This window comes from Portunus trituberculatus, chromosome 43, assembly GCF_017591435.1.
Source record: "Portunus trituberculatus isolate SZX2019 chromosome 43, ASM1759143v1, whole genome shotgun sequence".
Classification (NCBI taxonomy): domain Eukaryota; kingdom Metazoa; phylum Arthropoda; class Malacostraca; order Decapoda; family Portunidae; genus Portunus; species Portunus trituberculatus.
In genome coordinates, this window is record NC_059297.1 from 9085847 (window position 1) to 9109410 (window position 23564).

The 23564-nt window shown below is 46.7% G+C and overlaps 1 protein-coding gene across 28 annotated transcripts in view; it reads right to left on the reverse strand.

Annotated features, from left to right (window-relative positions):
- The window catches only part of LOC123518130 (polypyrimidine tract-binding protein 1-like), a 256907-nt gene that overhangs the window by 97066 nt on the left and 136277 nt on the right, over positions 1-23564 (reverse strand). For 2 of the 28 annotated variants that reach the window (XM_045278786.1, XM_045278794.1), the window contains exon 2: positions 12093-12139. The exons of 22 other annotated variants lie outside the window; for them this stretch is intronic. The gene's annotated coding sequence lies outside the window, so the exon portion shown is untranslated. Of the gene's footprint in view, positions 1-8720; positions 9003-12092; positions 12140-23564 lie in introns of those variants that run through there. 4 more of the 28 variants (XM_045278792.1, XM_045278793.1, XM_045278791.1 and 1 more) reach the window with 3 other exon arrangements.

A 23564-nucleotide genomic window follows, 5' to 3' on the forward strand; every position in this document is an offset into this window, starting at 1 on the left:
GAGGGCAATAATCAACGAATTTTCCCCCCCTCTCTCTCCCTTTCTTTCTCTCTCATGGCTAAACCCGGCGTGGTCTTGTTACTTCCCACCCTTCTCACTCTTTTGAAAGCGAACCTGGCAGTGGTGGGACGGATGGATGCTCAAGACCCAAGGAGCTGCCTCACACATTACTTCATTAGCCGCACAATGCCGCGCTCCCTCGACACAATCAGCAGCCCTTGATAGTTAATCCAGACGCACGTGCTTCCCTCATCACTCGCCAGACGCCGCCGCCGCCACCACAACTATTAACTACTACTACTACTACTACTACTACTACGGCCGCCGCCGCCGCCCTTCCCCTAGCCATTTAACCCCCCTCTCCCCACCTACTTCTCACTCCCTCCGCCAGCCATCCCTCTCGCCCACACTCTGGTTTGCGTGGTCAGAAAAAGTGTCTCTAAATATAGCAAAATGTTTTATCTCGTTGCCGCACAACTTTCAGCCCTTGATATATAAGAAAAATGGACCTCCCAGTGATGTCTTTGGAAATGTGCATATGGTGTAGCACTACACTCCTCTCCTCCCCCATTTACCATGAGAGAGAGAGAGAGAGAGAGAGAGAGAGAGAGAGAGAGAGAGAGAGAGAGAGAGAGAGAGAGAGAGAGAGAGAGAGAGAGAGAGAGAGAGAGAGAGAGAGAGAGAGACGGGGAGCTAAGGAAGGCCCCAGGAACACTGGGAGAGAATAAGGGGAGCTTAGAGGAGAGGGGGGGGAGCTAAGGAAGGGCCCCAGGAACACTGGGAGAGAATAAGGGGAGCTTAGAGGAGAGGGGGGTAGAAAGTTGCAAAGGGAATTTTGCTCAATGTGGAGGTAACTTGGGTGAGAAGTGACCGCAGGGAAGCAGAGACTGAATACGAGGAGGAAGAGTGGAGCGAAGTTGGTGAGAGGCAGATTGCGGGGTAAAGGGGGGTGTCGCCATGCTGGCCGGGTGCCAACTTCCCTTTCTTCTCCTTTCCTGTCCCGCCTCATCCCGCCCTTCCAACTAGGCAACCTTACCCTTACCAGGAAATTTTCCCTTGGATCAGCCACGAAAAAAATTATGTCCTTCATGGCATTCTCAGCACTTCCATAACATTCACCCCTCAAAGGCCTTGCATCCCCATTCAGCAGTTAAAAATCTTATGTAACATTACGAACGCTGTACGATGATCCGCAACAGTAGCATTAGCATGACTGTGGGAGTACTGTGTGTGTGGGAGCAGTGAGTGGTTATGACAGACAACTAGGGAGGAGCAGAGGGCGTGCATGAAACTTCCGGTGCAGGTGGCGGGAGGAGGAGCCAGTGAGAAAAGCAGCACCTGGCGGCGATCAGTGCGTGGCGGGTGCCAGGGACATGGCGGTCGCCTTGGTGCTCCTCATTGGGCCGCTGCTGCTACTGGGAATTAAGGAAAATCACTGACTTTCCCCTCACACGCCCTTCCCATTTGTCTAGGCGGGGGAGAGAAGGTAGTGGAAAATTGGCTATTACGGGCTGGCAACCCTCTCAGTGGTCCAGCCGCCCCGGGGATAATTCAATATCGCGCCCCTCGCCGGCCCCTCCACTGTCCACGCCCGGGGCAGTGAGGGGCAGGCGGGGTAGGGTATGGGAGCGAGATACATAGGAGGATAAGACTTGTCAGGGTGAGTTCGGCCAGATGCATTTCCCTCCATCGCCTGAAATAGATAAACTGAAAACAGTTTCAACCTGGTAAGGAAGGAAGAACACGGGAGAGAAGAAGCACTGAATCTGCCACATAGAAGCGACAGGCAATGACTGGTAGTGACCTGACGGGGCTTGCGGTGCTACGGGTTGGTGTTTAGCATTCCTGGTGGAGTTACACAAGGATCGAAAGGGATCTACTGGGTGACAGTAGAGCGAGGGATATTTCGACTAAGCGTTGTAGAAATAAACCAAGAGAGGGAGTTAAGGGATGAAAAATGGACCAGAGGGGTTTGGGTGACTTTAGAAACCGGTGTGTGTGTGTGTGTGTGTGTGTGTGTGTGTGTGTGTGTGTGTGTGTGTGTGTGTGTGTGTGTGTGTGTGTGTGTGTGAGAGAGAGAGAGAGAGAGAGAGAGAGAGAGAGAGAGAGAGAGAGAGAGAGAGAGAGAGAGAGAGAGAGAGAGAGAGAGAGAGAGAGAGAGAGAGAGAGAATTAACCACACGAGGTAAACGTTTGATGAAGCGCAACTACAGTTTAATGAGCTTACGCCCTTGCCATACAAAGAAAAAAAATAATGAAAGTAGAGAAAGAGGAAAAGGGGGAGAAGGACAAAGGCGCGTTACCTTATTTACCTTGTTCGGCTTAAACGCTCATGTAGTAAGGGCAACATGAAGTATTTTTTTTTCTCTGCTGGCTGCCGCCTTCAGAGGAAGCCGTCAACTACCTGTACACTCATTAAAACCAGGTGACAAGAAATGCCCCGGCAACTCCCTTTGTTTATGTTGGGACAATGCCAGAGTGCCGCCTTCCACTCTATCGCCCTCCCTATTTCCTTTCACTTCACTGGTTCTTTGGGGGAGAAAGGACGTAGTAGTTATGAAATAATTAAGCTACAAATGAGGCCTTCACCAATGCAAGGCGTCCCGTTTTCCACTCCCCTCAATTAACTGTCCAGACACTTGCATATTGCTATAACACAACTGTCCTCGAGGCTACTTCATCTGTGCAATCTCAGTCAAGTGTTGGACGACATACTACATATGGGCTTCCACGTGTGTGTGTGTGTTTCACTGTTTGATCTGCTGCAGTCTCTGACGAGACAGCCAGACGTTACCCTACGGAACGAGCTCAGAGCTCATTATTTCCGATCTTCGGATAGGCCTGAGACCAGGCACACACCACACACCGGGACAACAAGGTCACAACTCCTCGATTTACATCCCGTACCTACTCACTGCTAGGTGAACAGGGGCTACACGTGAAAGGAGAGACAACCAAATATCTCCACCCGGCCGGGGAATCGAACCCCGGTCCTCTGGCTTGTGAAGCCAGCGCTCTAACCACTGAGCTACCGTGTGTGTGTGTGTGTGTGTGTGTGTGTGTGTGTGTGTGTGTGTGTGTGTGTGTGTGTGTGTGTGTGTGTGTGTGTGTGTGTGTGTGTGTGTGTGTGTGTGTTCTTATGATAACATGCAGGTTGGCATGCAAATCAACAACCTAGCAGAGCACTCCCACGTGGATCATGGCGAGAGACGAAAGATGAGAGGGAGAGGCAGGATAGGAAGGGCTGCCTTGGGCTGCGAGGAAGGTGGGAGGGGGAGAGCCAAAAGCACTGGATACATACAGAAAGATAAACAGCGAGACATCAAGAGGCTATCGAAATAATCCTCGTGGCAACGATAGTGGCAGGCAGACGGCCGACCCTCCCTTTGCCGTCAATAACAACCACAACGTCTCGTCTCGGGCCACCTCACCGCCACGTGACTCGCACGACACTTCCATGTATACGTATCTCAATCTCCAGCAAACCGTCGTCCTGTCCTTGTGGATGTTGAGAGAGGCGAGGAAGGGAAGGAATGGCAGACGGCAGCTTCCAATACAGTGGCCGGCCATTATCGACATTATCAGTAACATGCGCACATCCGAATCGATTTTATGTTGCCGGGGAGGAAGGAAAGGGTAAAGGGGATGGCGTGGGAGAGTGGGAGTGGAGAGAAGGGAGTAACCAACACCATCAGTGTTCCATCTCTCGCCCTGACAGGGATGTCGCTAATGCACCGGAACGAACTAAATAACGAATAATACGCATCTGTACATACGCCAGTAACCTTATTACTTTTAATGCGAGGTGTTTAAATATAACAGCGCTAATAAATTTGTCCTTAGGACTGCAAAAATACGTTTGAATAAAACTGACACCTCCATTTAGGGAAAAGTACAATAGGAATGCGTGTGAGCGCACTTCAGAGAAAGGCGCAGCAAGGATCACAATACAGTTCAGTCGGTCCCGCGGGGGACCAGCTGCTCAAGGCCACAGGAATATCGTACCTAGAGAACAATGAACTACATGGAAATCGGGAGAACAGAAAACTCCAGTGAGTTTCAACATGAAAGATCCCTACTGAATGGTTTGAGGAGCACGAAGGCACGGCGCAACCAGGCAGGGAAGGGGAGTGGGTGTAGGCGTCGAGCATGGATGAGGAAGGGAAGCCCGCGATAACTTGGGCAGAGAAAATAAGCATTCTGGGTGATGGAGGATGCAAGGCGGGGAAGAACCGAGGAGTGTGGAAGAAGACAGTAGTGGGAAGGACGAGATGTGTGGAGAGGGTTGGAGGCTAGGTTTACAGAAGGTGAGAAGAAATGGGGCAGGAAGAGGGGAAATAAGGCGTGTTGAGATGGGAACAAGTTGATGCCGGGAACCGTCAGTCGTGGTAATTCTTAAAAGGAATGATTTTACACTTGGTATCCAAACACCACCAAGATTAGAAAAATGCAAATAAGCTCCTAAATTTTGCACCTAAGTGAAGGTGAAGGGCCGCCGAGGTGGGAAGGGAAAAGTCCGCCACTGGGAAGGAAATGCAATATGGCTCAAGTCTAGAGGAGGAGGAGGAGGAGGAGGAGGAGGAGGAGGAGGAGGAGGAGGAGGAGGAGGAGGAGGAGGAGGAGGAGGAGGAGGCGATAAATAATATGGAGAAAAAAAACAAAGTAGGAAAAATATAAAGACTTCAAGTAGGATGGCATTATGAACGAGGGCGAGGGTGGAGACGAGAAAGGAACGACTATGGAGGAAGAGGATGGAAGATAATCTGAGTGGTTGGGGCAGCAAAACACTCCAGCCACAAGGGCGACACCCGAGCCTCACGCCAGCCGCGGTCTGCTGGCGCCCGAGGACAGGATATTCACCTCCCCGTCAGGGTCACTCGGATCACACCGGTAACCCACCACCACCGCCGCCACACAACCACCACTCCACACACCACCCAGAACATTTGGGTTTCCACCATCGCGCCGTCACCACTGTCCTCTCTCTCTCTCTCTCTCTCTCTCTCTCCGCAACGTTGAAAAATTTCCAAGCACAAGTCACTAGGGAATAACACCCACGCCCTTGTCGACCCATTGCCATAGTCCTGATGGAAGTCTTGGCGAGGATCTCTCAATATGACTACCCAGCGCCAGTCCCAGTCGCCTCCACCCCTTGAGACCACACCCAGCAACACCAGCAAATACCACACGGCCAGGGATTGTCTCCATCTCACCTTGTTAATGGTTGGTGCACAAAGTTATTATCCAACTCTTGCCGCGGTCCACACCGAAGACGAGGCTCAAAGATCCTTAAATACCCGTATGGCGGCGTTCAAGGGAGCATTACGTCAGGAGAGGGGGGGGGAGGGCGTGGCGCCTCTCAGGTGTCTGCCAGCCGGGCGTGTACGGACACAGACGGTGACGCCCGGCTGCCGGTGCCTGTCTTTGGCACCTCCTCATCGCTGCTTACTACGCTCTCCCTACCATCCCCGAACTCCTCCGTACTTTTTAGCAATTAGATTATACAGTTCGTCTACTGTTATCACCCCAGCTTCTCCCCATCACCGCGTGTCACTTTGTTCTGGCGTGAACTAACAGGTAGGGTAAGATAAGTGATGACACGGAACGCAAAAGATAAGGATCAAGATAGATAAACAAGATAAAAAAAAAAGAAAATAATAAAAATAATAATTTGCGATGACCTTGGGAAGCTCTCACATTTCCGGTGGCCTATGAAGGGGGTTCGGGAAACCCCACGACACTACTGCCAAGGGGTACCAGACGATCAGACTTATTGCGTCCCAACACCATCAGTGAAACACAATAGTAAGGAAGTAGATATCCTTAGTTTAACTCTCAATAAAAGCAGAAAATATTATATTATCATAACAAAGAACAAGATAGCCAACATCTACATTGAAACAAATGTTTCAATAGTATGAAAACCTGTTCAGGTTGTGTTGTGCATTATTATATCATTTCTTATTCGAGTAACGACGTAGAAAAACAACAGCCGAGAGACTACTGAAGTTACGATACATGTCCGTCATTCTACATACACTACCAAGAAGGTTCTCATTACGCTTGAAAATCGTGCGGGAGACAAGCCGCCTCCACCCAAACACCAGACCATGACGAATTATATTAACCGGACTTTTGTCTCATGGGAATACCAGATCTTCCCCTTGTCGCCTGCCACACCCTGCTCAGGCTCTCTCGCCCCTGCACGTAATGGGTTTCATGAAAAGACTTCTACCATACACAGGGCATCACACAGCTTGCCTTCTCGTTCTCGACCAAGATTCCTGTGTATTTTCTTAAAATTAATTCATAATCGGATTATTTCAGAATCAAACCTAGCCCCAGTCTTTCCTTTCCCACGAGAGGTGCCACATTGAGAAAGGAGAACCCTGCTGAAGCCTGTTTCAAACCAACACCCCACTTCCTGTGCCGCCCTGTCTACCCTCCCACTGGCACACTCAACATGCCACACCCAGTCCATTTTAAAAGTTTGCCAACTGGCGTTTTGAGGGGAGGTAAGCCAAGGCTGAGGCGAAGAACCTCAGCCACGTGACTACCTCTTTTCCTGTAACCTTGGCCGCCCCTCGACATCCCAGGGACACACCAGCACAGCTCCTTTTACTAATCAGGCGGATACTTTGTTACATCACAGTTACATCAACATAAGCCAACAATAAATCAGGAAAGTAACGTTAAATTATGTCAATACGTCAATAAAAACTAATTATGTTACAGGTAAAGCATGAAATATACGTTATCAATAAGCTAATCATGGCTTAGTCAGTGAAGTGGCTATTCCTTTCTTATCGGCCCTATGGCGGCATGTGGCACCGCCACACGTAGCGAGTGGCAACATCTGGCATCAGCACAAGTTCCCGGTAGATTACGTCAGAGCAGCGGCAGCGTGTTTGGTTGGCGGAGTCTTTGTTGGTGTACTGGCGCCACCCCTCCCCATCCTACCTTGCCCTCCTCTACCGGACTAACTCAATGCACGTGCACTTTGTTCCTCATTGCAACACAAACTCATGATACTAAGCTGATATTCTTATATTTACAAGGACAAAACTGGTGGCACTTCGGTCCTCTATTCGAGTTCCCCTTTATAGTGGCCGAAGAAAACGGGAAGACATCCTGTGAAGCCAGTCACCCAACACGTGGTGACGGAGGACAGTGGGACGCATACTTGTTGTCTACACTACTTGTGGCCTCACGTGGATTTTTTTAATTTGTTTTTTTACTCCTAATATATTCCGCTTAGAGAGAGAGAGAGAGAGAGAGAGAGAGAGAGAGAGAGAGAGAGAGAGAGAGAGAGAGAACCAGTATTTTATTATTGAAAATGTATTCATGGCACCGAAACTGTTCGAGGATTCACGAGATTTATACGTATATTTTTTTTTCTAAACACTCCTATGTTCAGGACATGGCAAAGATTCCGTGATATATACAGTGTGAGAGGAAACTTCCACACGTGCTGAATAAATGTAGGCTATGTTTGGTATGTCTTACTGCAACCCCCCATCAATTACCATGTCAAAAAATAAATAAAACATCCTGGCAATGAACTGTCAAAACTGTAAACTAACGTATCATAAACCTATCGTTGTGTGTGTGTGTGTGTGTGTGTGTGTGTGCAATAATTAAAAATGCGTAAAGATGCCAGGTATAACGTTGCCACTCAGCTGCCATCCCTACGGATAACTGTATGGTGGGTTATCGTATCGTATCGGTTGGCGATAGATGTATTGTATGAAGTAACTAGCTTTACATGTATCAACTGAAGAAACACCAAAGGTCTGGTTCATCGTTGAAGGAGACTTATCTGGCACACATTGGAGTGTTCAGACTTGATTTTAACTGTTATGCAATCAGATCGTACGTCATCTCAATGAAGCGGTTAATAATGAATGTGAGTGAGGAACGTTATATACAGTTTCAGCAGCAGTACCAACGTGACTTTATACACCATGTTACTAACTCTCGCCCAGAGCCCATTAGCTTAATAATGTTCATTCATGTCTATAAACTTGCATAAAAAGCCACTCCAGAAATAGGTATTAAGAGTTTGAACTATCTATACTGCAGTGGTGAGTATAGAGTTCGTGGCCAGGAGCATCATGACGCCACCCTCTTTCCTGGGCAGGTGAGCCACAACCAGAGAATGCCACTACATGATCCCGGATATTGCAACGTAACCTAAGGTAAAACTTGGCATGAGAGAGAGAGAGAGAGAGAGAGAGAGAGAGAGAGAGAGAGAGAGAGAGAGAGAGAGAGAGAGAGAGAGAGAGAGAGGTGCGTCCTGAGGCAATAGGTACTGGAAGTCTTTGTTAGCGGCATGTGTGAGCAACCCCATCTGGCTCCCTCGAAAAGCCAGCGAATGAATGCATGCAACTCCCATCCTTCTTCCTATCCACACACTCAAAATGACATCGATCTCCTACCACCAAAACTTAGCAGAGAATATGAGCGAGAAATGTAACAAAACCTTCTCCACCATGCCGGGAAGCGACTTGAGGAGTTGCTGGTGTGACCATGTGGCTGCAGCGGATCCAGCCGGCGTGAAGCTGGGGATGGCCGCCCAACATGGTCGGCAGCACCAGCGTGAACCACTGCCCCCACCCCTTCCCTCCATTAGCGTCTGCAGCCACGTTTTACTCTTATACACACTACACACTAGTCCTCACGCGCAAGCTCAGTGCAACACCACAATTGTAAGATACTTACGAAACCCAAATGTGTATAGCAGCAGAAAGAGAGCTATGGCGGCGGCAGGGGCACAATCTTCCCGCCAATACCACTGTCACCACGCGTTACACCTCCACGCTACAACTGGTATTGGTTCACAACTTAGAAGCTGGTCTACGAAACTTCACTGCACTTGGGACACAGTAGACAGAAGCGTTGAGTAGGGAAGGCCTTGGTAAGGGTAGAAATAGAGGAGAAAAGGGAGGGGCTTTGGAGACTACGGAGCAGCGTGTCGCTGTGTGGGACTGTTGGCCGTAGTAAGGTGAGGCCGGGCGGCGGACGGCCCCAAACCCACGCGGTGGACCCTCAAACCCTCACATTTAATATACGTCGCCAGCCAACAAACCTAAGTCGCTCCGCTCACGCCCACAGTTCGTCCCTAACCCCCTTACTACAATTTCACACATAATACATTTGTTTTTTTTTTAACACAACTGAAAAGCATCGCTGAATATTTTGTAATTGAGACATGTGGCATCTCTCTTGTCCGTGACGCGTGGAGAGGCTAGAAAGGGGGAGTGCGGCGGGGAGGGAGGGACTTGGGGGAAGGGAGACGAGAGGTTTGCTCCACGCGGCCAGACGCACCAACACCGCATATTTACTTCAGATCTAAACAAAAGTTCATTGTTAATCCTGGCGTTTTTTCATTTGCTTCTTCCTCTCCTGCATTGCAACAATGATGAACATACTCTGGGAACTGATAGAAGACTCGTAACATAAGCATAGTCGTAGTCACCACCCTGAAACCCTTGGCGTACCCACCCCCACTCTCCTCCCCTCCCTCCTAACCCAACACGCAGGGACTCCGGGAGCCGGTCAACATCCGACTCACATGGTATTTCCCTATGACGTGTTCGGGCGAAGCTTCATCTTTATACCTTTACTTTGCACTCCTACCTTCTCTCATCTCGCACGATTTCATGCAAACCTCTCCCGTCACCACCCGTCTTATATCCAAGGAATATAGCAGAAGCATTCTTGTCCTGGTGGTGGTGATGGTGGTGCTGGTGGCAGCGGCGGCGGCGGGTGGATACATTCACCAATCCCCCTCCACCCAACAACCCACCTCCCATCACCTCACCTCAGACCCAGACATCTTCCCTCCTGATTTTCCTCCATTTCTTTCTTCTTCACCGTCAAACCCCTACCCACTGCCATCATCACCCTCCTCTCCCTCAACTCACTCCACCTCTTCAACTGTTCCACGGTGAAATTTAGCGTCACCCATCCTTCCCCTCCCTTGTTATGCGTCACCTTTCCGGACAGGGGTCTTGGAGGGAGCGAGGGAGGGAGGGAGGGACTAGTTGTGTAAAAGACAACGAACATCATTGATGAATAAAGCGGTTCCTTCGAGGTCACCGACAGGTGACACTACACTGCAAAGGACATGTGAGGCCTCTCCAACTTCTAAGAGGATAGATTCGATACTATGGCGCCACCTCTCTCTCTCTCTCTCTCTCTCTCTCTCTCTCTCTCTCTCTCTCTCTCTCTCTCTAACATAGATCCCACTTCCTTTCGTCCCTGTCCCTAGGGTGCCACGCCACACTCGCCCCTCTTGTTTCCAACCATTACTATCCCTCTTTTTCCCTCCGCCCGTCTCCACTTTACCAGCTTCGCTTCTTCAACTTCCAGTCCTCTCCAGTTTTCTACACATTACACGCGCCTTTCGACTCCGTTTCGTGTCTTCTACCTCTTCCCAGCTACATATGGAATTACATACTGTTGAAACCAAGCCAATTTTTCTTCGAATAACCCGCTCTTAACAACATACTGCGATAGTGAAGGACTGGGATGATACTTTCTACGAGTCTTCCTCTAGGCTACTTAAGGTGTTTGCGTTGGCCATGTCTAGCGTGACCCTGACCTTGAAGGCGGCTCAGCTTCTCTCAGCGGCAAGACAGTCCCATGCCTGCTGCTAATGCCGCTTAGGCTGCTATGCGTCATGCTTCTGCTCAGGGAATGGGGCTGGGTTAGATGACTAAGATACATGCTACCCCTGCCTGTCTTGTCCCAGCCCTGTTCAGTAACACCCACTACCATCCTTCACCACTAAGAGATAAATAATGCTACAAAAGCCTGCCAGACTAACGTGTCTCATCAATAATATTCTTCTTTGTTGTCTCACTAAATCCTGAAATAATGTCAGGATCACTTGGCCAATGTAATGGTTGCAGTCTCCTGTCCCACGCGGGCGGTACTTTCCTCGATGAGCATGGCTCATTCTCTTTTATTTCCTGTTTGATGTTATATCTTGAGAATCTGGTACCCCCGCCACCCCCGTATTAAAAAAAGTTTCTAATGCCGTACAATGATTCATGTGAGAGAGAGAGAGAGAGAGAGAGAGAGAGAGAGAGAGAGAGAGAGAGAGAGAGAGAGAGAGAGAGAGAGAGAGAGAGAGAGAGAGAGAGAGAGAGAGAGATGTCGCTTCAGGTCAAGCTCACCCAGATTTAGGGTATTTCGGGCAAGGAAGGGGGACGAGTGTCTCATGAGGTTAGGTCTACAACTCTAGGGTGTGGGAGAGATTTCCTTAAGTCAGGTCAGGTCAGGTCAGGTCGGATGAAGTCAGGTCAGGTGAATGAGTGACTGGGGAGTGGAAAAGTGGGCCACATGGAGGTGAGATGAGAACACCGCACCACATAGTAACCGGCCACCTGTGCTATTCCTGCCTCCATATCAGTGTTATTCTTCCTGCCACCTGTATTATGTTCCCTTTACTGCCTATTACTGCCTCTATGTACTGTACGTCTCTGTATTTTGTCTCTTTCGTCCCTTGTGCCAGTTTTCACCTGTGCTGTTCCTCATGTCACGCCCTCTCTTCACAAGCCTCCAGACGTTATCACTCAACGTTTCTTCACTAATTTTATAAGTTACTAAGCCCGTCGACAAAGGTTGCTAAGCTTGGTGAAAACGAGTTAAAACTTCCAGCCATTACATTCTTTCACAAAGTTTTAATTATAAAGTATTAAGATCAACGAAATCAAGACGCCTCTCCCTACAGGCTTAAGAGGGGGCGATAGGCCTCAAACCCCTGGCAGCATGGCCCAGCCTATCACGCCAACAAAGGAAAACTCATTTTCTACTTCTCCTAACCAGCTCCCCTTCCCTGAAAAGATGAACACTTTTCACCATAATATAAATCAGATGCAACTATACAGATAATGAACATAAATCGAGGCTCTATTCTGTTAGATTTTTTTCCCAGTTTTATCGTCTAAATTTACACCTTACACCCATCATGAATGCGACAAGAGTACTGGTGAACAAATAATACCATGTCACCATGAACAAAATAACAAATGGATTAGCTTGTACAAGCTAATCTAGCTACGCCTTCAAACCTTACGTACTCACACAATTGCACGTGGTCTTTCCCCTTCACCAGCTAAACCAACATTTACCTGTGGAGAGAGAGAGAAAAGCATGATTAATTACGCGAAATACACGAGGATAGAAACAACGAAAAGAAAAATTAGAGAGATTTCTGAGATCAAGGCCGAGGATAAAGTGCACAATGAGGGTGGAATTTGGGAGAAAAGAAACTCGGGAAAGTGAAAAAAAAAAAAAAAAAAAAAAAAACGTGAGGGATATTTGCGGTACGGGAAAAGTATATGTAAAAAATAAATAAATAAAGGAAAAAAAATCAACCGAAACAATGACTGGAAGAGAAGCATTTGAAGCAGGAAAAAATACTACCATTAAAAAGTAAAGACTGTTGATCAAAGGAAAAGAACGGGAAGGTTAGGAGAAAAATATGTATTGTGCTGGGAGAAAGCGTAGGGTGGGATGAGGGGGATTAAATATAGGGAGAGGAGTGCTGACGAGTTGGGTGGGGAGGAGAAAAAAAATTGGGGGAAGGGGGGTTGGAGTAAGAGAGGGAAAGGAAAGGGAGGGGTGAGGAGAGGAGAGGAGAAATGAGAGATGGGGGAAGGAAGAAGTGAGAGGATGAGGGAAAGGAAAGGTGGGGTGAAAGAGGGAGAATGGGAAGTAGCGTTGGACACCCACCCTCGGGGAGACCCATCATCACCTGTTTGTCGTTCAGTTATTGGTTTCGCCTCGGGAGTAAGTGTGTGTGTGTGTGTGTGTGTGTGTGTGTGTGTGTGTGTGTGTGTGTGTGTGTGTGTGTGTGTGTGTGTGTCCACACACACACACACACACACACACACACACACACACACACACACAGTTTCCTCAATGCAATAGTCAACGCTTTTTTTTATGAAACAAGGCCCGATGCTGCCAATATGTTCCTAAAGTACCTATTAAGATGCAGACAATGAGAGCAACAGGAGCAGCCTCTTACGGTGTCAGAAATAAATTGTAGTCTAGAAGGTTTGACGCGTGCGCCTCTCCTCTCCTCTCCTCTCCTCTCTCGGGGCTCATTCCAGTTCCAGCCTCGAATTTCACGTTTATTTCTTTCAAATCAAACGGGAAAACACCAACAAGGCAGACTCCTTTACTCTTCTTCCACTCTCCCTCCCTCCCACGCTGAGATATATCACCAGATCCTCCTGCGAATCATCATGGCAATGAGAAACGCTTGCACTTTCATCCCCAGTTCAAAATTCATTGACACCACTCCCCACCATCCCCGGTTCTCTCTTTCGGACTCCCTCCTGCTTACGTCTCACTCCACCATAGGCGATATCTATCATCAAACTTAGTAACTAACTTAGTAACTAACATGACCATGAATTTTGAGATAGGAAGAGAAAAGTATTATGCATAACGGGATTGTTACGGCATGAGTGACAATGACAAAATACGCTTTTCAAGAGTAAAACCAAATATAAGATATATAAGAAATAGTTCAGGAGACCAGACACTTTAACTTTTCTCACTCCAGAGGCCCCCAGGAACAAGAAGGGAATGGCTGGCAAGGAGACTCGATGATCGTGGTAAACTTTAAATTCATTTCGATAAGACCAAGGAAAATGATTCCGCTTCTCATACTGAAAAGTTGACTCGGCGGAGTCGAGAGAGAGAGAGAGAGAGAGAGAGAGAGAGAGAGAGAGAGAGAGAGAGAGAGAGAGAGAGAGAGAGAGAAAGCTGGGGACGTTAACATGTTTACTTGTTTACAAGCCGCCATACCTACTGGCGTGTTTTTGCAGGCGCGCCTCGTCGTCACCAGTAATGCCGGGACGTTAGCCTGACCATTAGCTGGACCGGTCGGCGGTGGTCCTGCGCATGCTCCATCTGACCTTAACCCAGAGGAAGGCAATATACTAATGCACGTTTATCACTATTCACATTTGGCATTTTTGTCTATAACACTTCTGCTTGCCATTCCGCCACTCCGTAAAGTCAACGTGAAGGAGCTGCAGTTCCGATCCGTCTTCCTTAACCTGGGATCCCCCACCCTTCTTCTATTCTCTAATCTAATCTAATCTAATCTAATTACACACACACACACACACACACACACACACACACACACACACACACACACACACACACACACACTTAAGCGTTTCAGAAAGTTTGAGGGCACGTTTTTCTAGAATAACTTTGTAAGGAACACGTATGTCATGAAATTTTGCCTCAGTGTACTTGCCACCCTCCCCCAATATCCCAATGTGTCATGAATCGTAAACAGTATATAATAATGGCAATTCTCTCTATAAAAATAAAATAAAGTCACTTATCCCTCACCAAGAAACGGACAATTGGAGAGAGAGAGAGAGAGAGAGAGAGAGAGAGAGAGAGAGAGAGAGAGAGAGAGAGAGAGAGAGAGAGAGAGAGAGAGAGAGGGGGGGACGGGGAGGAGGGAAGAAGGAGCGAAATATGGGAGGGGATGGAAGAGAGGAGGGTAGGAGCAGGGGGAGGGACTATGTGGGTGGAGCTTGTTACTACGTCACAGATAGTACTACGTCACCATTTCTCACCACTTGTCCGTTTCTTCGTGAGGGATAAGTGACTTTCTCCTGTTTTTATAGGGAGAAGTGCCATTATCATATACTGCTGACGATTCTTGAAACATTGGGATATTCGGGGAGGGTGTCAAGTACACTGTGGCAAAATTTCATAATGATATGCGTGTTCCTTACAAAGTTATTCTAGAAAAACGTTCCCTCAAACTCTCTGAAACGCTTAGTAGTTTACGAAAAACGGTATGTAAATCGGCACAGAAAATATGCTAGCTTACGGGATTTTTCACTTTAAATCGCCAATCTTTTAAGTTTGTTCCTTACTCCAGGTCTTCAGACAATGAAACAGGACAAGTATTAAAGTGCGTGTACACATGCATTTATAAATCAATTAAGACTGAGGGTATTTAGGGAGAGAGAGAGAGAGAGAGAGAGAGAGAGAGAGAGAGAGAGAGAGAGAGAGAGAGAGAGAGAGAGAGAGAGAGAGAGAGAGAGAGAGATATTACCATGTCCTTCTACTCGTAGTGATATGCATCTAGTGTCCGAGCTTACGCCATTCAGAAACGTCTTTTCTACCACCATCATGATCCCCACGCACCTCACACTACTCCTGCAGCTACAAAGAGAGGACGTGAGGCTGACTTCCATTGACATTCACTTCGCTCGGAGGTCGCACTTGTAGCCCATCGAGTAATCTGGTGCTTGGGTTTCAAGCACCATCAAGCAGCGGAGCACTATTCCAGGGCTGTTTTCAGGTTATTCTGGAGCACCACCTTGCTGAGCGCGTCTGCCTTCACTTTTCTTCTCCTACTTCTAAAACTCAGCTGCTGATTCAGGGTTAAGATCACGAACATAGCGCTCCCTTTCAAAATGAGTGCATCTGCAAATGTTGTAATGTTTCGTTTTCAGCGAAATTTATCAACGTTTATGTCTTGGCAGCCACTCGCTGCCTCAACTTCCCTTAATGTCTGGCAGCCCCTCCCCTCACTGACGACCCTTCATGTCTGGCACCATCCCATCCCCTCCCGCCGTCGTGCAGTGGAGCTGACTGAACACTCGTAGCAGCAATCCCTTGCAAGCGAGATAAAGACAACATCCAATAATTTGTCAGGACTCTGAAAGCGAGGGAAGACAAAATATAAACTTCCCCATTCCGTGCTATTTACAATGTACTGAACGCTACGCCAACTTTCAGGAGGGTCTATTACTACCTGTGAACTAATGATTGTTCTCGGGCCCGCCCGCTCGACAGCTTCCTTGATAAAGATATAGTGTGTGGTCTGTCGCTTGAAAATACTTTCGTCGATCCGCCACCCAATTAGTGAGTCATGATAATGAAAGTAGTGAATCTCCTGTCCGTCTCTTGCTTTTACAAAACCTCTTTCTTCAAATGCTTGTCTCCCTAAGGACTCCTCTTCTCTCTCCGTAGACTTAACTTAATGACCCTCTTGTACTGGAGTTCATCTTGAGTTCCACTTACCAATGCATAGACCGCAGCGTTTCCTACCCCGTCCTCCTCCTCCCATAACGATGTCCTTCCGACTGTGTTCTCTACACGCACCCTCTCTCCACGCACTTGGTAACACTCTTCCCGCCTCTCCCCCGTAACAGTTCCTCCTCTCTCGCCCCGCTCTTTCCCCTCACTACTTTCCCTTACCCTCGCGGTCCATATCCACGCCTTCTTCCCCTTCCATACGAAAAGTTCTCCCCTCTACACGCCCCTTCTGTTCTCTCCCTTCCCCCAGTGATTGAAAATACAAACCTTTTACGTTGGCAACCTGTTATTTCTCTTCCCTCTTTTTCCGAATCCCAAGGGACCAAAGCCACTCCTTTTCTCCTGAAAGACAAGTTTTCGCTCCTGCTTCCCGCCATCCTTGCTCTGTCTCATATTCACATCTGTCCCTGACGCTAATTTCAACTTCATACACACTTTTCAAAGCAAGTCAGTTCGTTGTCCTTGACAAAATAACATCACATTAACATCACTTTATAGATACTAAATTTCCAAGACGGTCGCTATCCTGGTGGACGTCTCCGCCTCGTATATAAACAATAGGTTGCTCTCCTCGCTAATAAGGAGGGAAACTTTTCTGCTTCACTCATTAAAAAGGGATACTGATCAACTTCTAAGTAGGTCCTTTGTTTCTTTCCCCCTTGAAGCCCGCTGTCCCAAACTTCATAAAGCTGTTTGTTCCCTCTTCATAAAAGTTTATCTATTCCTTAACAAAAAGTTCTCTTGAGAAGCACTAGCTCCCTTGTCCCATAAAAAAAAAGTCTCTGCATTATTCTCGTTCCCGACTGGGTTACATGTCCTTCACTGGGCCCTGGCGCACTTCCAATATTTCAACCCTTCCTTCTTATTACTATTTTCCTCCAGCTCTGACAAAGCGCTGCGGGTAAAGGGTTGGTCGCCTCAAAGGTGGTCGTTGCGATAATGGGCCACAGGAAAGAGATGAGAGGCAAGGAGCAACAAGACGTTCCACCGGGCACACCAGCCTGTCGTCCCCGCCACTGCCACCATCCAGATCGATAACAGGTAATCACACCTTCAGAAGGAACCCTGCGGCGGAGGCTCAATATTTCCCGGTCACGCATCTGTCACAATGCCCCGCCTCCTCACAGCTGTCTGACAAGGGAGGCTCGCCTTGCTACGGGGGAGCCTCAACACAAATAGATGGCAATTCCCTACATGATAACGTGTCTGAATATGACAACTATGTGACATATCAAGAAAATACTTTGATAAAAATCTGTACCAAACCACCATTACGTGTGGGGAGAAAAATTACATGATAGTGAAAGGCTCCTGCTTCGTGTTGGGAGGGAGGGAGGGAGGGAAGGGGAGCCACGGAAGGTGAGAGAAATGTCACTATAATATAAAGAAGCATTAAGGAAATTGAAGGAAAAAAAAATCGGGGACACAGGAAAAAATAAAGCAGATGGGTGGAGGAAAACGAAAAGAAAAAGGCAGACACAGACAGACACACAAACACACACACACAAACAGACACACAAACACACACACAGACACACAAACACAGACACACAAACACACACACACACACACACACACACACACACACACACTCCTTCCTTGCCTCATCATTCTCTAACCATTATTTTCACATGAACCTTATACTCATGAGAAAAATGACAAATGAGCACATTTTCCATCTCAAAGGTACCATAACTTTACCATGCTCTCCGACAAACGATATGTCAGAAATACATTTCGATCCATCACACACAAACCAAATATATGTATCCGGGTAAACACACACACTAAAAGCCTTCATAAATGCAGCAATCTAAACCGCATGAGTCACTCACACTCACCTTGTTAGGCAGTAGCAGCACCAACAATAACAAGCATGACCTATAAACGACTAACAAGGAGACCAGACCCGAAGCTGAACCAAGATATAACATGGAGTTGCTGAACCACCCAATTCAAATGTCTAAAATTAGCAGACAATTGAACAAACATATCAAATAACGGAATGCCTCACCCCACGCTTCCTATCTTGCTCCCGTGCCTACACCACCTGCCTACCTCGCACAATTTTCCTCATCAGGATGTCAGGCAAGGAGGGGGATCCGCAGGGCATATCTACCAAAGAGCATACCAGAGAACATCACGAAAGTGTCCTTGGAAGCCACCATAGTCCGATAATCCAATTAGCCAACCCATTAATCCACTTAGCCTCGCCGGAGTGCCGCTAACTACCCCCCGCTGCCCTCCAACGGATGGCGTGTTCCTTCTCACGAAATTTACGAGTCTCCCTCCCTCGCTTCTGTAGGTGAACAGCCAAGGCACGTTCTCACTACTGACATTTATTTCGACCCCCCCGAAATAAAAAAAAAAAAAAAAAACTTCCATAATCCCACGCTGCGGAACGTGTTTCCGCCTCAGTATGGTAACACGTGGACGAAAGTTAAATTTAATAAGATCCCTTTTGATTAAGATGTATAGACATTGAAAAAAGCAGGTAATCAGATAATTAGTATATTTTTTTTTCCATAAATGTGTAACAGGTCACAAACGAGTGAGAATAGGACAATGAAGGTTCAGTGCATTAATTAACTAAATTCATGAACATTCTCTCTAAATTCATGAACTCTTGTGTGTGTGTGTGTGTGTGTGTGTGTGTGTGTGTGTGTGTGTGTGTGTGTGTGTGTGTGTGTGTGTGTGTGTGTGTGTGTGTGTGTAATTCACTGTTTGATCTGCTGCAGTCTCTAACGAGACAGCCAGACGTTACCCTACGGAACGAGCTCAGAGCTCATTATTTCCGATCTTCGGATAGGCCTGAGACCAGGCACACACCGGGACAACAAGGTCACAACTCCTCGATTTACATCCCGTACCTACTCACTGCTAGGTGAACAGGGGCTACACGTGAAAGGAGACACACCCAAATATCTCCACCCGGCCGGGGAATCGAACCCCGGTCCTCTGGCTTGTGAAGCCAGCGCTCTAACCACTGAACTACCGGTGTGTGTGTGTGTGTGTGTGTGTGTGTGTGTGTGTGTGTGTGTGTGTGTGTGTGTGTGTGTGTGTGTGTGTGTGTGTGTGTGTGTGTGTGTCTGTGTCTGTGTGTGTGTGTGTGTGTGTTGGGTAATGGAGCCAGCCAGCCAGCCAGTTAACCAACCAAAAATACTCGAATGTGCGGATAACAGAAATAACGATGTGCACCCCAAGTTTTCAATAATAAGAGTTATGTCGAACGAACAGCGAAGAAACGAGACGCCAGAGAATAAGCGAGGCAAAAAAATAAAAAATAAAATATAAAAATAAATAAATAAATAATAAAAATAAAATAAATAAAACGAAGATGTTCCGGAACTGGCGGGAAATGAGGTCTTGTGGCGTGGGTGAAGCCAAGAACTAAAGAGGAAACTTATGATTGCTTGCTAAGAAGATGATAATACAAATAACGGAATGAATGAATGAATGTACTCGTATGAATAATGAAAATATATAGTGGAGAGGATCAAGGATTGCAGAAAATAAGTTACTAAAAAAGAGAGAGAGAGAGAGAGAGAGAGAGAGAGAGAGAGAGAGAGAGAGAGAGAGAGAGAGAGAGAGAGAGAGAGAAAACTGCGGACGATGAACCCAAACGTGATATACGAGGACAAAATGGCTTCCTAATAACACTATATCAAAGAAAGCAAAATTTTCTGGATACCTTAGTATGACTAGATATAGGTGGTTTCTACAGTAACAACAACACTACTACTACTACTATAACTGCCACCACCACAACCAATAGTACCACAGCCGCCACCACCGCCGCTATTCAAATAAGGAAATAATGAAAATCTTGGCGAGGGTCCTCCGCCTTCCCACTCCACCTTCACCCCCTTTCAACCTCTTTCCTTGGGCAATTTCTACAGCTTTTCTTTAACTTGCCTCTCCCTCTCCACCTCCCTGTCTCCTTCCCTCCCTTCCCATTCCTTCCCCGGCGGCGACAGAGCCCTGGAGTCGCCTGGGAACGGGCCTGGTTACCTGCCGCAGTGATGAAACAACCTCCGCACGCCGCCCGCCACCCATGTTCCTCCTAATTTCATTCCGTCTCCAAGCGCTGTCGAGAAAGCAAGCAACCACAACCGCCTTCCCTTTCCTAACCTACTTGCCACCCAGACTCCTGACTTCTCTTTGCATTCTCGTTTCCTCCGAATCCTCAGTTTGCGGTATAAGTGATTAAAAACAGACAATTACCTATTCAATTGTAACAAAGAAAATAATTCGCTAGAACTTAATCTACAAAAAAAAAAAAAAAAAAAAAAATAAAAATTAACCTTACAAGGGTAGAGTGGAGGCGTTAAAGACGGATGTAATGAAAGTTGGGCTGATTGGTGTACAGAGTAAATGATGAGGTCCACGATGCGGTATACAAGACCAAATGGCTTGTTAGGGGGTGGGAACGACAAGTCATATAAATATAAGGCGATGAAGAGAGGAAGTAATAAGAAGGAGGGGAAGGGCGGGGGCGAAGGGTTAGAAGTGCATGGTAGGGGAGGTCATGAGGTGAGGGTGAGTGTACGAGAACACGAACACAAGTCACGACCTGCACGACATTAATGAAGGAACATGATAAAGGCTGAGAGAGAGAGAGAGAGAGAGAGAGAGAGAGAGAGAGAGAGAGAGAGAGAGAGAGAGAGAGAGAGAGAGAGAGAGAGAGAGAGAGAGAGAGAGAGAGAGAGAGAGAGAGAGAGAGAGAGAGAGAGAGAGAGAGAGAGAGAGAGCACAAAAAGCCTTGAAACTGGAGACAGAGAGGAAGAGAGAAATCATAATGTACGTATGGAATAAAATGACCTGAACCAGATGATTAAAGCAAGTGGGGAATAAATGAGGGAGCAAAACGGATAGGCAGACCAGGCGCGCCCACGCGCACGCACACACACAGAGAGAGAGAGAGAGAGAGAGAGAGAGAGAGAGAGAGAGAGAGAGAGAGAGAGAGAGAGAGAGAGAGAGAGAGAGAGAGAGAGAGAGAGAGAGAGAGAGAGAGAGAGAGAGAGAGAGAGAGGCGTCAAAAGTAATTAGGGGGTGTCTGCGAGGGAGTCCATTGTGGCGCCGGCGGGATGGTGGCCAGGTGGGGACCGTCGCTACTTATTACCTCAGCCACCTGCACGGCTCACCTGTTGACACGGAAAACATATAGTGGTGGATGCCCACTCCGCAGAGCTCGGCTTTGTCTATCTGGTGAGATTTATATTCCTGGTGAGACAGTTGTTGTTGTTGCTTGCTTGCTTGCTTGCTTGCTTGCACTTACGCACGCACGAGAGAGAGAGAGAGATATTCAAGCCCCACATCCAAGCACTTAAGACCGACCTCTGTCCTACCCTCTTCCTGTCCTGACGTGAGGAAATGTGAACCTGCAAATATGGGAGGCAGAAGGACTAAGAGTGTAGGTTGAAATTACATAGCAAATTGTGGGGCACGGAAGTAATGCAAGGCAAGGAGGAGGTAGGGAACAGGCGGTGAAAACTAGGGCTCCTGACGTGATGGAGGGGGACAAAATGGAAGGAAAGGAAAGGTCGGAGACGAAACCTGGCTGTCACCTGCGATGAGAGAGAGAGAGAGAGAGAGAGAGAGAGAGAGAGAGAGAGAGAGAGAGAGAGAGAGAGAGAGAGAGAGAGAGAGAGAGAGAGAGAGAGAGAAAGGGGGGGCTATACTAATAACATGGTCACTTCTAAACAAATAGTTCTGCGTACATGAACGGTGGCAACGAGAGGGAAACAAAAATAAAATAATAAGAAAAAATAAAAGGGAAGTTCAATTTACCGGAAAAAGGCACAACTCAAAAGAACTCGATGAAATACCAATTAAATGAAATACCCGACACAAAAATGGGAGTATGTAGCATTCACCTTCCGCTCTCTCTCTCTCTCTCTCTCTCTCTCTCTCTCTCTCTGCTATTTTTATCCATAAGTGCTGTGTAACTTTTTGATGTACGAGTATAATTTTTCAGGCCTATAGATTTATTGATTTTATTATTTTTCACCCACCTAAGAATTCTCGATATATGAATTTCCATGCAAGTATTTCTTCAAAAATATAATTTGCTTAGATATATCAGTAGTAGTAGTAGTAGTAGTAGTAGTAGTAGTAGTAGTAGTAGTAGTAGTAGTAGTAGTAGTAGTAGTAGTAGTAGTAGTAGTAGTAGCAACAATATAATTATGTACACACACACACACACACACACACACACACACACACACACACACACACACACACACACACACACACACACACACACACACACAGACAGTCACCTCCTGGCACACTCCCTTGAAATGGCTGAGGCAGAAGAGAGCAACGATTGATCGAGGTGGGCCCCGATTTCCAAGTAAAATCTGGTAATGAATGGAAGTATTGGCCCAACATCCGACTGGAACGCAGAAAGGCAGGGAGATAGTTTTGGGCGGAATTAATGTTTGTGTAAGATGCAGCAAACAATGGTCCATGATAAGAAAAGTTAGAAAACTTATACGTTAAGAAAACAACGAGCAAGCAGTGTCAATAACAATGACAAGGTGATTTCAATATCGAGTCTTCAAAATAATACTAAGTAAATTAATAAAACAAAAAAAACTAGCGCGATGATATGTATAGACTATAGAAGATAATTCTTTATTCCTTCCTGTTATCATAATCGAACAGACGAACAATCAGGAACGTATTAAATAGGATCATCAGAAAAGTATAGTGTTTGTGATTGAGTTTAAAGTATTTGCCCTCCAGCTTAAGTCAGGGTTATGGGTTCAAGTTCCAGAGAAGTACCAAGAAGACTCCTGCAATATAGTCAAATACAGGAACTATTTCCAAACACTCAATAATTCTACATGGTACCACAAAAATCGTCACGAGTGTTTCTAGGGAGGAACATCACCTTCCCATTTATTCAGCCCTATATATATTTTATAAAGTATATATATATATATATATATATATATATATATATATATATATATATATATATATATATATATATGATACACACTTCAGCGAGTGACCGTGTAAGTAAAAGTATGAATGAATATATTACTAGTGGCGCCGGGCATGAAGTTTTATGTAAAGCCATATAAAAGAGTAACACATTCCAAGCAATATTCATGAAACACTGGTTGTCGCCTCTCTAGGAAGCAAGTGAGAGGGAAGGGGGTACTGCTCAGCCGGTAATCGGGAAATACTCGAGTGGGAAGACTTGCTCCTCCTCAGGGAAAACTATATTAATTTTAGTGTTTACTTCTGTTACGCATGGAAATACTAGAAAGGTGATGCAAAGCTAGTCTGTCAAGTTGGCAATTAATGAAGAATAGCCCGCTTAATTACTCGCGCATAAAATAAGGAAATCCCACGAGGAAGCAGAATAAGAGGAAATACGTTCCGTTTTACAAGTGCTAGCGGCGCTAATTTCACTTTAACATGCAAGAATTATTCATAACCAGTCCTCAG